Here is a 16226-nt window from a genome sequence, read left to right on the forward strand (position 1 = left end):
AAACTAAATGGCTAAAATTGGCAGGCAACAGCAACAGGAAATCCAGGCGGCAATATTTTATCAGAAAACAGAAATCGCATAGTATAAAAATCGCAGTTAAACATTATTAGGGGGCGATGGAGATAGGGAGGCAGGCAGGCAGGAAGAGACCCTTATAGCCATTAATAAGATTGTTTTAGCATGAATTTACGGCCGAAGGGCAGCAGCAGCCCCGCCAGTGACCCACGGTGGCAGTGCCGGAGCCGGAGTAGGAACCGCTTCCCCTCCTTCCGCACTCTGATCCCCATGCAAACACAAGCATTCGAGCCAAAATGTAAACAAGTCAGCCCCACAGTTTTCCCTACTTCGATGGCTTTCCTTGTTCCGCCCTCTTCCCTTCCCCTTCCCCATTCCCAGTACCATTCTCCACTCCTCACTCGTATAGCTGACAGTCTATTTGGAAATTGAAATGTTTGCTAACACGAGCCACTCGAAGTTCGCAAAACCAAAAGCGAAGAAAAAATGTATGAGAAATAGGAAGAAATATAAAAAAAAGTAAAACGAATTTCATACAAATTACACGGCCACTTTTGGCCAAAGCTCAACGAGGCATGCAGCCAAAGAGCCATCAGAGCCAGAGACGAACAATCCCATTCGCCCTTTCCTAATGCCCCTGCCCCTGCCCCTGCCCCATCCCCATCCCGACAAGGGGGCCCGCAGACCTGCCTGTGTGTGAGCTTTGTGCTTTGTGTTTTGTGTTTGTGGTAAGTGGTAAGTGGTTCCGTTCCACCAAAGCAAGGCGCTTTAAAGTACCTCGAAAACACAATTTGAATATACCTGGCAATTACGAGTGGCCCGAGTGGTCGCCCCAATTATGATCCCCTCGAAAATTGTCCACAGAAAAACATACAATAAAGTGATTCACTTTTATTGGCAGCCATCTAGTAGTTTCGAGTGGAGAAGCTCTCTCTGCCATGCGATTTAATCATTTATTACAGACCCAGCGCCACTGATGTTCATAAAACAGTAAACAAAAAACAAACCCTTAAATTCGTACATTCAAAACAAAAAGTGTGTGACTCCATATTTGAATAGTTTAACATTTCTTGATTCCAGGTTGCACCTAATAAAAGCTGCCCGTTGAAGCGGCTTCTAGGCTCTAATTACCCGTAGTCTGTACCGACATTCTTCATCAACATTCTAGAAGGACACATTTCTACGCAATACATATATAATATTTGCTTCTTTGGAATTTGGTCTGCGACCAATTACAGCAAAGTTTCCCTCACTTTGTCATGGCCGTCGCAAAATGCCAAATACCCAAATTTCTGTAAACTAACGAGGCCGTGTTCCTGCCTGTAACCACAAGATAAGGATAACAAGACCAAGATTCGGTGGACATTCCTCTCTGTCGGCCTTGAGTTAAAAGTTTCATAATTTTCCATAAGCTTTTAAAAGGCCAATGCCTACCAGGACGAGCACGACTAAGCAAAACTTTTTAGAATTATTCGTACATATACATATGCACTCGTAGTTGTCATCGTTCCCCTCTCAGTGGTAATAACCAGAAAGCAGTGGGGGGGGGGGGGGCTTAAATAAAAATGCAAATGCCAAGGACACAGCAGCGATGAACTTTCGATTGAGCGACATATGGGGGCGTTCTGGCCGGAGGGTGTGGCCGAAACCGAAGCCGGGGCCGAAGAATCCTGACAGGAGGTGTGCCTAACGAGGACACACTCGATGTGGTCTCTCCCTATCTGTCTGTCCGTCTGTCTGTCTATCTGTCCGTCTGTCTGTCTGTCTGTCCTTCTATCTGTCTGGTTGGGTCTGTCTGTAAGACTTTCCTTTCTTCGGGTTGTTTACTCACAATTTTCATTTTTCATATGCAAAGACAATAATTTCATTTACCATTTGCCGTTCAACTAAATAAATAAAGGCTATTCGCATTTGCAGATTATCTTTGGGGACTTCGAATATATACACTTGGATGGGGCTTTGATAGATTACGAATGATTAAAGTAACATTGAATGAATAATGACTATTTGAAAATTTCGAAGCTTGAGAGTTTTTCGAGGTTGATTAAGCGAAGAAAAATAGGATATAATAAAAACCAACATTCTTTACATCAAAGATTATGTTTTCGAAAAAGATCTTGTGAAGGGTCTCCCCAAATAGAGCTCATTTAGCACAGAAACAAGTAAATCCCCACTGACGGCATCCGCAGCTGAAAGCGCGGAAGTAACGGCGAAGAGCTCTATATTGGGACAAGAATGGGTGCATAGGCTTGAAGGATCCTACCAGGTAGGTAGTAGATCCGCGAGGCCAATGTTTCGTCCTACGATTACAATGTCACAGAAAAAGATCTGGGCCTCAATGGGCTGCAAAATTTCAGCGATAGGAGTAAAAATGTGAAAAGTTTCTTAAATTTCTTGAATTTCTCCAAGAGTAAATAAAAAAAAAAACAATACAATTGATCAGGTCAAACTAAAATTTCCGATTGAGACCATCAATTAGGCTTTATATAATGTAATGAGTCTTTCAGATTATTGATATATGTATTTATATTATTCGAAACTAAAAAGGGAAAAGTATTGGTAAATACCAGAGTCAATTTTAACAAATGCAGCGTAAATGATACAGTATATCTTAGAAAAGCTTACTTTTATCAACGCAAAATAGTAAGTGCCCTGTAGGCCTGTCTTTTGATTATATTTAAAGTGTATTGATTCGGGATTTATGACAATATCATCTATCGTTTGTCTATTGTCTTGGAATGGTATTCCATTTTTGTTGTCGTTTGCCATTGAATGGCAGTGTCCTCTATAGTCATTTTGTCCTTTGGCGAATACAGATACAAATTACTTAAAATATACATACATATGTGTGTGTGCGTTTGTGTGTCTTATCTGAAGATTTGGAACTTTTCCATAGTCCCACACCTTTCTACGCGCTCTTTGAACCCTTTTCCCATATCCGCTTATCCCTGTTTGTACAAGTATGGCTCATTTTGTGCCTTTTCCATGATGGCATTGCTCACTTGTTTGGGCGTTTAACCTTTTTCCGGCTGCCACAGCAACAATGGCCCCACACCAAAAAACAAAAAAAACAACAACTGCAAAAATGAAACCAATTTCCCTTGTCTTTGACGCCATTTGTTTGCCCAACCTTGGTCCTTGGTCCTCGGTCCTCGGTCCCTGCTCTCTGTTCCGTGTCCTTGCATAACGGGCGGCGACATCGGCGCCCGGGCCGGGAAACACACACGAGTTCGAGTACGAGAATACCAGGCAAAACCAATATTAGAATCGAATGAGAATCAATGAATTTTATGGCGAATATATTGTACATACATGACTCTCCCCCAGGACCCGGCCCCGGACCCTGCCTCAGCCTTAACCTATGCTCACGCGATTCCATTGCTCACACACGCCAGGGCGCACTTTAAGACTGCACTTCGTGTGTGGTTTGTGGTGTGTGTCTGCGTGATTGTGGGGCTGGTTCAAGGGCCAGCGACCATAATTAATTGACCATTTAGTGCAGCTTCCATTGCAAGCATTCTGCGGTTAAGCAGGAGACAATGGCCTCATAAATTTATACCGTAGAGCAATCTCAACCGGATGAGTGCTGCTCGATGGGTTTGTTGGTCTCTGGAGCCGATACTACTGCCGCCGTTGCTCGCGAACCTTTTTTGCTCCTTTGTCTTTATCATTGTCCTTATCAGAAGGCGGTGCACTTTGCAAATGTCTTCGCCCATCACTCATAATGAGGGTAGCGTGGCCAGTCAGAAGGCAGTGCCACCAAATCGAGTTTTTTCTTGGGGCAGTTTCAGCTTCAGCCTTCGCTTCAACCTTTCCATAAGTTCGGGCAAATCAAACGTCTTTCAATTTTTAATAGAGAATGGAAAGAAAATGGCTGGTGGAAAGGGTGGGAGAAAGCTTCCAAATCATTTACTTTATAAATAATACTAAGGTACATTTTTTTGAATATTTTTACATATTTTTGGTCTGATTGGAAAACAATCAGAAAATTATTCTGTGTTCCTGTGGAACACGACAAAAGGGGAACATATTTTTAACAAATAATAAATTTAATTTTACTCCAGGTATTATTCCAGGTTGAAACAATTTCCTAGCTGTTTTCATAAAAAGTTATCCTTCATAATATTAAACGAGGGGGAACGTTGTGAGTTGCTGCGGCGACCGCAACTCTACATTTATACCCGATACTTAGTCAGTATGGCTCTCCTCCACCAGACGGCGCTAACATTGCACGACACGACAAAGAGTGCGTGCGAGAGAGACAGAAAATCAGTCTGAGCGTGTCGTCGGGCGCTGCGTAGCGACTTACTTTTTTTGGCGATAATAATAATCCGATCCGATCCAGATTGGATACTAAATATGGTTACCCTTAATAGAGATTTGAGATTTGTGTATGCCCCAGATTTTAGTCCTTTGCGGAGGCGGAAGGGGGTGTGTCGAAATTTTGAAACTAACTTGTCAAGGTCCGATATCACAGGAGTGTGGTTACCAAATTCGTTTGCTCTAGCTCTTATAGTCTCGGCTATTGATGATGATCAAGAATATATATACTTTATAGGGTCGGAAACGATTCCTTCTGGACGTTACGCACATCCATTTTCACCACAAATCGAATATACCCCTATACTCATTTTGAGTATCGGGTATAAAAAGCAAACCATTTCAGACAAATTGAGAACTTGACCTTTTTGTGGCCTGCCAGCTGCTTTAAAGCGATTAAGTTATCATAGTCTGGGGATCCTTTGGGGGTCTTTTCGGCTGACCTTCGGTTCGGTATTACGAGCATCCAATTACCCGTCTCGATTTCGGTTTATCGCTATGCTGATTTATCTCTGTAATATGTTCACTCAGAATAAAGAAGTCTAAGGGATAGTGCAGCCAGAAAGTGGCTGTGGCAGCTTTCTGGCCCTGTCTAAGTATGCTAATTAATAAGCAACTAACTCCCTTGGCTCCGACTTAAATGTTAGCCAAACATTGTAAATGGAGTTTTAATCAACGCACCAAGCCAGCAAACGCAATTAATTAAATGTTCACTCCGTGGACGGGATATCCGACAAAGCAGTGCCAAGAGCCAAGAACTGAGAGACGGTACAGCGGGACAGCGGGGCAACGGGGACACGGGGCAGCGGGCAGCCAGCTCCCTATGCCACCCACGTCGTGTATTATCTATGTGGATGGCGCTATCTCTATTTTGTGGCCCCCGAGCATAACCCTGGTCCCTGCCACGAGTACCACTCCGCTGCCCAGCTCCTCTTTGCCGTACGTCAATTTTTGCATTTTAATGATATTTGAACCGCGGTGCGGCCGCGGTCTGCTCGACACGATATGGGGTTGAGTCAACATGGGTGGCGATGGGAATGGTAATGGGGATAAAGCGCTGTGATGATGACGATGGTAGAGACCATGGCGAGTATAGTATGATGGCCATAGTATGATAATGAATCAATGGATACTCTTCAAGTGAGCATCAATTCTGGCACAGAATATATTATAATAAATACAATAAATACGAAAGAGATTCTCTGGAAATACAGCTAAAATAACATGAACTGAAATTGTCAACCTCTGATGTTGTTTTCTAAATCGATTTTTGATTTTTGGTTTAATTTATTCACTACGAGTACGCAAAATCGGATGAGTCCCGAGATCTGGTTATACTTTTACACGCAAGTATTTCTGAAAATTCACCCATCGGCAGCGACGCAGCCCAAGCGACTCTTTCATGAATAGAGAATTAATTATGCTGCTGGCCGCAGGGTATGGGCCTTTTCCTATAGCCCACAGCCAGTAATGGCCCTCACTTCAATCCAAATCCCCGGGCCCCCAATTGCGGTTTCTCTGTATCCATGAAGCTTCAACGGGGCATTTTTTTTTTTTATATTCTGTCCGTCGGGCGTCTAATTGAAAAGCAATTAATTTTTTGGGTTCCACTGGAGGAAACTCTGGCCCCACTCTGAATCTCTGGCAGCGTGTGTTTCTCCCACTGGGAACTGAATTATTGACAAAAGTTAAGTGAGCAACTGGATGAACCGAAATCATAAACGAAACTAGTCGGTAGGTACACCGAAAGGTCGCACGGGGCAGTGGGGAATGAATGGTCGGAGCTCTAAGCCGGTCTCGTTGGTCTCTGGAGAAATTTGAAAATCCTAGTCGCAATCGTCTGAGTGACTGTCAATAGAAAACAAGAATCTGGCTCGACCACCCCTCAGACCCTCAGACTACGAGCCCAGATTACATTGTGGCTGTGGGTGTGGATGAGGGTGTGGGTGTTGCTGTGTGGCTGTGTGGCTGCTGCTACAGGGCCTGCTTTCAAAGGAACCCAAGACCAAAGACCAAGTCAAAGGCAATGTCAATGGCAACCGCTGCTGGCCTTGAGAATGCCAATCGTTTTATGGCCATGCCGTGGCCTGAGTTCCCAGAGCCAGTCCCCAGCACTCGAAGGCCGTGTTCTGGTTGCTGTTGACTGTTTCGAGATGTCCTCGAGTCCGGGTCCGGGTCTGGGTCCGGACCAGGGGCCTCCGTCGCTCAGATTGGCCATAAAAATGTCACCTGTGACTTGCGACTGTGAGAAATCAAATAAATTCAAGCAGCTGCTGGAATCCAGGCCACCTTCCGCCTTCTGCCATCCATTCCATGCCCTGCCTGCTCGCCATTCCATCCCATCCCTACCTATACGCATTTCTTATCAAGCGATTTTCCCCATAAACACACACACAAACCCATGCACATGCAGCCTCGTGCATAATTTATGCAAAACTTAGTAACCAATAAAAATGGAAAACGATACACGAGCACAGGGAAAACAAGTTGAGTCGATTTTGGGCATAGAGGAGACTCGACTGGTGGATACCTAAAGGCAAGCAGACAGACTTTCGTAGATTCAATCCATTAATGCAGAAGATTCTTCACTCATTCGGCTTGGTAAAGGAACAGATTCGGATTCTACAGATTCAGCGATTCTAGTATGATGTTAACAATACGAGCATACCCTTTCTTTCCAATGAGCACTTGACAACAGTAAAAATAAAAAGTTTTGAGCCCGAAATGTGCTGAAAAGTGCTGAAAAGTTGTGGCCTCCAACTGTGTTCCGTGGCTCTCTCGCTCTGGCCACATGCTGATTCAAATGCAAATGGACGGCGGCCAGAGCAGTGCGAGTTAGAAGAGAGAAGCGGAGCGGAGCGGAGAGAAAGCAGAACCACCTTAATCGACTGATGACATTGCGGTTGCTATCTCAGTCCATGCGAACATCTTCCCCATTTTGGTCTTAACTGCGAAATTTTGGCGAGCTGGCTTACCTCAAGGACCCATTTCAGTGGCCATCAGCGGGCATTGGCGTGTCCGCATATGCAAATTGAAATGCGTTTGCCCACCGCGTCTCCTCGTCTCACTGCCCAACTTCTTTAAGCGGAAAATGGCTGGCGAATTGCGGTTGGACTCTGCACTGTCTGCAATTTCAGGGCTCAGCATTTTCCCAGATATGGAGAGTCTTGTATTCCGTTACGTATACGCATATAATGTATACGCAATGTGGACCATGGTTCTTATTCAGGCTAAGAAACCATAATTCATTACCTATTCCCTATTCCAACTCCCAATCACATATGCATATTACGCCCCAGGACAATTCTGATTAACATTACGCATACGCCGCATAAACCAGTCCAATTCCCACCTGAGCAGAGCACTCATTAGCATTCATTGGAACAGAGCCGGAGACGAAGACGGAGCTGGAGTCGGAGTCGGAGAGAGCCGACCATAGATGGACAAAAGCAATCAATGCGTTTGCTTATCAAATAAACAATTGATGGATGGATGGTTGGATAGATGGATGGATAGATGGATGGATGACTGGCATCCGTGTCAGATGGGATCAATTAAAATCAATCTACAGTTGTTGGGGACCATTCTCTTGCAGTTGGTCTTGTAGATGCTCTTCTTCCGCTTGTTTTTCGAAGAGCTCTATTCAAATTAAGGGAAATTTGCATTTTTAATTAAGGAACAGTCACGGCCAAGTCATTCGATTGTGCCATAAAAAGCAAACGGAATACGTGTCTCACTCTGTTTCGAGTTCTTTGAATGCATTTAGCATTTCATTCTTACGGATCTCTTTTTTCTATTTTAGCCAGCCGTACGTTTTTTTTTATTTTCTTTTTTTCCTGCTAACTTATTTGTTTTGTCGCAAAACAAAGTGAAAGTTTAATGTTTTTTTCGGGACTTCCTTGTCTCCATCTTTCACTTTCTCGCTTGGCAGTGAAATAAAACTTTTTTTTGGGGGCAAGAGATGAAAGGAAAAAAAAAAGAAAAGAGGCCGAGGAAAAAGTTGGAAGGAATTCAATTTGTGCCGATGAATATACTCCGGGTTACACTTTAGCTTTGACTCAGTCTATGGCTTTGGCTTTGGGTCTGGCTTTCGGTCTGGCTTTGGGTCTGGCTTTGGGTATGGCTTTGGGCCAAGTTCCCGGCCCCCAAATAACATGTCCAACTTATTAACAAATACATTTTTGTGTTTAATCCACTCACCTCCCTTTCTCTCTCCACGCACTTGGGAAAATTTATTTAATTTCAAGTTTATTGCTGCCAGTTATACGCTAACCGGCAGTCAAATAATATTGTTCTGCATTAAGCAAAACCGAAAAGTTGAAAAGTTTGTCTCGTATTGAAATGAAAACAAAAACCGAAAATTGGCGACCGGCGGCGTGTCAGCACTGAGGAGGGTACGCGTATGCCAATTTGATGAGGGAAACGGGTGTCCACATAAGAAAACCGCAAAAATGGAGACACTCGAGCACGTTCCGGCACTTGTTTGGCCTCCTCTTCACTTCCTTCTCTCTCTCACTGTTCTTCACTTCAAAATAAAAATATTTCTGTCTTTTGCCGGAGACAATTCCCTGTGTGCTTTCTCTATCGAAATTGAATGGGTGCGCTTCTGCCGATTCGCGTCCAACTTCCACGAGAAAACACAAGCAACTGATGGGCAGCACTGCCGTGCCGCCGACCAACAGGTTACTTTCTGATAAGGCATCGTGTCCCGAGCCGAACGACGCAGTCTTCGTATGTCTTTGGCATTCACTCAATTTTCGCCGTTAAGTTTGAGCTTTTTTTCAACGAATTTCAACGAAATGAGTGAGTTATGAGTGCTTTGTACGAGGAAGTTGATAATTTAACAAAATGGTTAAATTAAATGCAAGTCCCTCCGTATTATAGTAACCAAGTCTTTAAGGATAGCCCTGATTCTCAGAACCAATCAGCCAATCCAAACTCAAGATATTTACTCTACCCGAGAAGATGGACCATAAATGTATCTCATCCAATCAATCCATTAACTCGATTTCCCCTTGACACACGCTACACACCTCTCTTCATCCTCTTCACCTCACCGCTCATCCGTCTCCATACAGTGTTTAATTTTGCATACCCTGTATTCGTTGGTTGAAAGGTTAGACTATACCCAGAGGATGGTGTATGTGGGTTGCTAAAAGATGAAAGATAAAGATAAAAGATGATTTAAACCTCTCACAATGTAAACTGCATGACGATCGAGTGAGAATCAGTTGCGAGAGGTTTCATATTCAAATTCCAAGAACTTAAACTTCCAATAATTTCCAAGAAGCGGGTATCCAAGAATCGGAACCCTCGACGCGGATATTCTCATTTGTTTGGTTATCTCTCGCTAAGAACTTCCGCAGGAAATCACAAGCAGTCAAGGGCATTGTGATCAGGCAACAACAGAGGCTCCAGGCAACTGCTGCAGCTGCGATTTCTGTATTAAAGCCAGGTGGGCCACAATCTGATGGAGTTGCCACTTGCCGCCAAGTACGAGTATGTATGTGAGGGTGTGTTTCATATTTTTTAAGCACCTCTTCGCCTGACACATATATTGTGCTCTGGCAGGAGTAAAGTGAATAGTGGCTCCCTCCCTTAGCCGATTACCATAAACAAAGACCACCATCTACCTGAGACGGTCGGTGCTCAGACTCTTTGGGGAAATTTGTGTAGCGTACTTGTATTCCAGTGATGCTTTCATGAATTTTTACTTACTTTACAGGCAACTCCACCCGTACATATTGTAACTGAGTACGTGTCCCATATATGTGCGCTCTTACATAAGACATACATATATAATCCAGACGAACCCCCTGCCCTGTTGACATTGTAAGATAAATCCGCGTTGCGCATACGCCGCATATGCCAGACAATTTTTCGAAAGCAGAAAACGACAACGCTCGCCAAAATCACGACGGTAATTTGGATTGTGTGTTTGGTACCCGTTAACTGCCGACTATTTACATTTTACCTTAAACTTTCCCATTGTTTCCACTTAATTTTATGAACAATTTCAGTCTGTCTGCTCTTTCGTTTCGTTTCGTTCAGTTCCTTTCAAACCATATCCACAATTAATAATACAAGTTATTTCAGTACAAGATTATATAGATTTCATTCGTTTACCTTTGATTTGCTATGCCAGGATACCGGGATTAAGATGGGCTATTCCGAGAATCAGTATGTATTCTCCATGCAGAGCACGGACGTCATTGCCTTATTACCATTGCCAACCATATGCGTCTTGCCGCATTACCAATATTCGTATCAGCGAATTTTGTACTGAATTTCTCTCCCAAGCAAATTTTATTTCTGTCCAACTATCGCTGGTTCGTCGCTGACTTTTATCTACAGTTTCATAAATAAATACTTATACACATATTTATCTGTACATACATCTTAGGCATAAACATATACATATATGTATATATATAGCTACATATATTTATCTCATTCAACGACTGATGCTTTCTTGAGCATATTTTTTGATTTATTTTTAGCATTCAATTTAAAATCAACTCGGTCTGAAGTATAATGCTTTTTGCTTGTTGCCCTAGAAACAACAAATGAGCAATCCCAATCTTGTTTTTTTTCTGACGATTTATCAGTTTTAATAAATCATCTTTGTTAGACTTTGTGTGGAGATATATATTTACTCATAGGTGAAAGACCTTTTATGTAAAGCCAATTTAAATTAATTAATTGGAATTTAAATAATCCTCCCAATATCAACTACATAGACTCTCAACGTTTTTTCTGCTTTTGTTTTTTTTATTTAATTTATTTCCTTATGCTATTTAGTAGCAACTTCGTAACAGAATCATCACATAAGGGGCATTGCCTGAATTTTTGAGTGAATATTCGTATTTCGAAGGATACATGCTAAATATTAAATGAACTCAGCATAAAAGAGAATTAACTTAACTGAAAAATACAAAATAAATATAAAGTATTATTATGGACACAATTAGGAGTATTTTTATTTGTTCAATTCTCTTTACACCTTAATATCCCTATTGTGAACAGCGTTGTCCCCTTTTTATTTTTCGAAAGAATTATTATTATTTTTTTTAGTTATTTCTCCCAGTAAGTTTTTGTTTTATCGGTTCGTTAAACTAGTTTTTCCCCTTAGCTCAATTTCAGCATTAAAGTAAAAAAGTTTGTTCTTATTTTTGGCACGGATAAACATTATTAAGCAATAAAGTATGGAGAGAAAATCTCAAAATAAACACATTTTTCGTAGGTCCTGCCGCTTGACGTGGGAGGGAGGAACTACTATTGTTATGAGTTTGAGAGGTTCTTACAGGGCACGAACCACACTTGGACCTTATATTTGGTATTGGCAACTTTTTCTATTGAAATTATATTTATGGCAGCAGCTGTTGCTGAAGGATGCTACGAGAGGCTGGGGCTGAGTTCGATGCGAGACCAAATTATAGTCCAGACTACCTGGGTGCAGTAGGAATACGTGCTTGCGGTGTTCACCCACTCCCAGAACCAGTCCCAATGCTAGTTCCAGGCTCTTCAGCTTATTAGAGCCCGCATATTGTGAAGCCTGGCTATATGCTTTGCATATAAATGACCCACATATGTACATACGAGTAAGTATGGGCGGGCTATCCCACATGTGGCGTTACTGCCTAGCCCGACTCTTGGCGCTCCATGACTCCACTACCACAGATCTAGGACGAATTTCTCTTCAGTGTTGTCCTTGGCCTGGCCACTTTAAGGGACCACTCTCGATGACTTCCTCTTTCAAGGCTCATTGACTGCACGCCAACCATTGTCGAGAGCCCAAGCCCAGAATCCCTTTGACTTGAGTTGGGCGTTTCCTTATAAGCCACGACTCAGCTGCACTTTGTCTTCATAAAAGTCGCGTTGAGGACCAAAGTGAAATTTACATAAAATCTACTCGGTTTCTGGACAAGTTTTCATCCTTTTTTTTCTGTTGTGTTTCGTTTGGCAATCAATAAACGCACATAAATTTCCCTCTATCCGTTTGCAGTTCTTCTTCCATTATTTTGTCATGTTTCTTTTCTGGGGTTTTCCCTTTTTTTTTTGGTTTTTTGTGAACCAGAAGTTCTTATCGGTGGCTAAGCTTCCTTCCCTTGCAGGGGGAGATGGTCCATAATTTATTTGCCATAAAACATGAAATGAAACATTTCGGCTCGTAAATTATGAAAAACAAACACGTTGAGCCATCAAAGTCATCGTTGGGGTACCCCTAACGAGGGGGTGAACTCGCTATACATTGGTTGTAGTGAATTTAATGATTGTCACTGCCGTGTCGTTGGCATTGAGCTAAGCAAATGTTGCTTCTTATTGAATACTAAACTTATTTGAAAATTAAAATAAATTAAAGTATTAAAACGTTCAGCTAAGTGCGAGGAAACATTGGTAACAATAAGTTCTTGCTGAGACTTCACGGATCTTTTTCCTGGTGTTAGATCGTTGTCCGTATGACCTCCATTAGCTTAAAGCCTCGCTCGAAATGTCTTTTCTGCTCACAAAATAATTGCTGCCCTTTGGGTCAGTTTATTGCACTTTTATTTTATATTTTACGCCAGGCGTAAGGTACAAGTATTTCGGTTGGGGATTATCTACTTTTGAGCATGTAGCCACCCCATCGTTAAATCTTTGCGTAAAAACTGATGACGGCCAGTTCAACGGCAGTCATAGCAATAAAGCGGAACGTTTCCACGCTTTCAGTTGCTCGGAGGCTTATCGATGCCAGTCCAGCCGCGGCCAGGCACATGGAGAAGCTTCCAAGTCCACGATTCAGGATATGCCACATAGAACTTACCCGGCGGGATGTACATATTTGTAGGAAAGTGATACCCTCTGAAAACTGGTAAAAGCCCCCTCCTGGAGTAGCTCTGTCCAAGCAAAACTAAAAAAAACCGACCAGAATATAAGAGTAAAATGTACATATGCAGGTCAATGATAGTATTTTATAGCTGCAAATCATTTCCCGCAATTTATCGAGCATAAATCGAATGTGCGAATGGACTTCGGGAAGAGGTTTGAATCTGGGTACGTGCCGATGAGCAAGCCGTTCAATGGTTCTTGTGGTGTCTCGATTTCAAGTAGCTACAAATTTCATGATGCGGAACACATACTATCTGACTCATCTTTGTACAAAGTGGACATTCGTTGTCCATGACACCAATCCGCACTTTCGGATGAGCGAAATATTCAATATTTGGCTCGTTGTCTGATGCGAAGCAAAGAAACGAAGCGGATTTAAATGCTGGATGTACTTGTTGTCGTTGTGGATTTGATTTACGCAATTGCCACATGTTTATATGCATTAAAAATTGTGAGTACCAAGAAGAAAACAGTTAATAACCCATTCATATACCTACTAAATAAACAAACAAAAAAATGCATAAAACTGAGTCGAGCCGTTTGGGAGGAATTTTCACACAAACAAAATGACCCGATATTTTTATATACTGGATGTAAAACCTCCTGTAGGATCGATTTAATTTAATGGAAACAACGACAAACAAGGGCAGTAGAAAGTCGTTGCCTCGATTGTCTGTTGGGTCTGGGGAAGTGTCATGTTTGACCAGCAGGAACATAGCAATGACCATCAACAACGAGAACGAACGCAGTGCGTTTTAAGGGCAATGTAATACGAAGACGGACAGTCCGGGCTGCTAGCTACTGGGCCAGCGTAAGACCGAGCAGGAACATCGATGACAATGGCAGCAAATGGCAGAGCTGCAGAGGCGCCATTCCATTCCCGTCCCTCACAGCACCATGTCGACATATGGGTCTCATATTTCCCTGTTTCTGGGCAGGCACAATCGTGCATAGGCTTCTCTACAAGTACGAGTATGTGTGCGTTGTCAGCGTGTGTGGCATAATTTATACGCTTATTTGTTAATTTTGCACACCCATTCCAAGGACTGACAGGCACACTCAGATACATTACACAAACTCTTGGCTTAATTAAAAGTTCAGGCAACAAGTTTTTACACAGCACCCCCGACTTGATAGAGACAATGGGATACACTTCTGTATAGGTAATAAGTTAAGTTTAATATAACTATTCCAAATCGATCTAAGTCAGTCAGATCTTCGCACTATAGCTTTATGTATACCCAAAGATTGAAGCAATTAAGTGGTAAGTATCCCAAGATAAAAGAGTAAACCAATAGCAGTTACAACGCAATATTATTTATAATAGGTATTTATCTCAATTATATTTCAAAATTGTATTCCTATATCCTAGAGAATCAACCTACTGGTCAAACTCAGGATAGAGCCCCGAGAGAGTTCTGCTGGCGGAACGAGAGGATGAAACTCTTTCAAAATTCATTAAGTAAGACACGAGTATTATTACTGATCATATTATCCTTATTGACTCTCCAGCATATGCTGTAAATTGTCAGTCATCGCCTGCATAGGTCCCCCCGCCAGCCCCACATATCAGGCCCACGAATATTTCAATTAATCAACCCATCTCGGGCCAGGGAGCGCCGCACGAGTAAGGGCACTACGGTGGATGGCTAAGCCGAGATGCTGGAGAAGGCAACAAGATAATTATGCCACCATATGCTCAAATGTCCAGCACAGGAGCCTCCACAGCAGCCTCCGCTCCCCCACCCCCTCGCACAACTACCCAAATACAAGGACAGTCCGCCCGTCCAGTGGGGGACTTGAGTGCTTCTCCATCTCCGTCTGCTTTTGTCTCTGCCTGGCCATGTAATTGTAATTCAGACACCACATTTAGACACCACACGTGTGCTTGTGCGTGTGAGTGCATGTGTGAGTGTGGGCTGCAGTTGTATACGTGTAGCTGTTCCTCTGTGTTGTGTCTATGTGTGCATGGATTGTGTATGTAATTTTTCCGCTGTCATGCGGTTAAACGTGCAAATTACGCGCCATTTTTATTAGTTGTGCCAGCCGTTGGTTGTTTTATTTCATTTTCTCACCTCATTTTTGTAACGTTTTATCTCCAGCCTGGCCACAACACTCTGCCACCCACATACACTCCACACTCTCGCGCACACACACACACACATAAACACACACAGACAGAGACAAGTAAGGCACTTGGAGCCACGTGTGTGTTTAACCTAATTACAGGAGACTCTCGTCCTTTTCACTCACAAAGGAATCCAACTCCTTGGGCTTGGGGAATATTAGTTCTGAGACTGCTGTTGACCCACTTGTAGCGTAGCACAAAAGATAACTCTTACAAAATCATTTCTATACACATAAAGCGGGTTTTTTTTTTGCTGAGTATAATTTCTCTTCCTTTGACAGATATATTTATTCATATATATGTGAAGTGATCTGCAATCAAGATCGGAGATTGCAGTCAAGAGATCAAGAAGGGTCTGGTCTGTGAAAGGTTACAACCAATCATAGCTTCCCAATTATGCGAAGAATTATAGAAACAGACAGACGAAACGATATTGTCCTGATCAAGAATAAATGGACATATGTGTGTATATATGTATAAACGAGTATACATATATACATATGTACATTATTATAAGCTCTGCCACATTTCGTTAAAAAAATATCTTTAGACTTGTATACATTTTTAGGTCCTGAAACCCATTCTTTGCTATTTTCGTATCACACTTTCATGGGAAAGAAGCTGCCGTCCATATAGGGTACTGAAAAGTCGTTTAGGGCAGCTTGGGCAATTATTATTATATAATTTCCATTGTTGTGGGGATCAGCCTCAGAGCTTCGTATATCCTGGTCCACGCCGCTGATGTTGCTGTTGTTGCTGTCGACTCATTATATTCATTTAGAAATTCAATTAGCGCCATAATTGCAGCAAGTGCTTAATGATGATAATGCGTTTACCATGATAACCTTAGATCCAGCATTAGCGATAAGGATGACTTGTGGCATATCCCGTGCCA

The 16226-nt window shown here is 42.4% G+C and overlaps 1 protein-coding gene across 2 annotated transcripts in view; it reads right to left on the reverse strand.

Annotated features, from left to right (window-relative positions):
* The window catches only part of sNPF-R (short neuropeptide F receptor), a 36420-nt gene extending 27399 nt beyond the window's left edge, over positions 1-9021 (reverse strand). For both annotated transcript variants that reach the window (XM_001353494.4, XM_033383161.1), the window contains exon 1: positions 8536-9021. The gene's annotated coding sequence lies outside the window, so the exon portion shown is untranslated. The remainder of the gene's footprint in view (positions 1-8535) is intronic.
* Between the last annotated feature and the right edge of the window lie 7205 nt (positions 9022-16226).

The sequence above is a fragment of the Drosophila pseudoobscura genome, chromosome X (genome assembly GCF_009870125.1).
Source record: "Drosophila pseudoobscura strain MV-25-SWS-2005 chromosome X, UCI_Dpse_MV25, whole genome shotgun sequence".
Classification (NCBI taxonomy): Eukaryota; Metazoa; Arthropoda; class Insecta; order Diptera; family Drosophilidae; genus Drosophila; species Drosophila pseudoobscura.